The sequence below is a fragment of the Sinocyclocheilus anshuiensis genome, unplaced genomic scaffold, assembly GCF_001515605.1.
Source record: "Sinocyclocheilus anshuiensis isolate Anshui unplaced genomic scaffold, SAMN03320099.WGS_v1.1 scaffold424, whole genome shotgun sequence".
NCBI lineage: Eukaryota > Metazoa > Chordata > Actinopteri > Cypriniformes > Cyprinidae > Sinocyclocheilus > Sinocyclocheilus anshuiensis.
In genome coordinates, this window is record NW_015554083.1 from 13,397 (window position 1) to 13,601 (window position 205).

A 205-nucleotide genomic window follows, 5' to 3' on the forward strand; every position below is an offset into this window, starting at 1 on the left:
TTTTCCCTTCTCTGGCCAGGTGTGCTCTCGGGTCACGAGATCCTAACAAACCAAAAGGTCTTTACAGCTGATTTAAATATTTCTTTGTTCTGCTCTGGATATAAAAGTGAAGTGGTATTGTTATGACCCTATAGTTTTGTTCTGCTGGTTTGGTTGCTGCTGATTGGTTCCTGCAGACTCATTGCTGTCGTCCTCTGATTGGTAT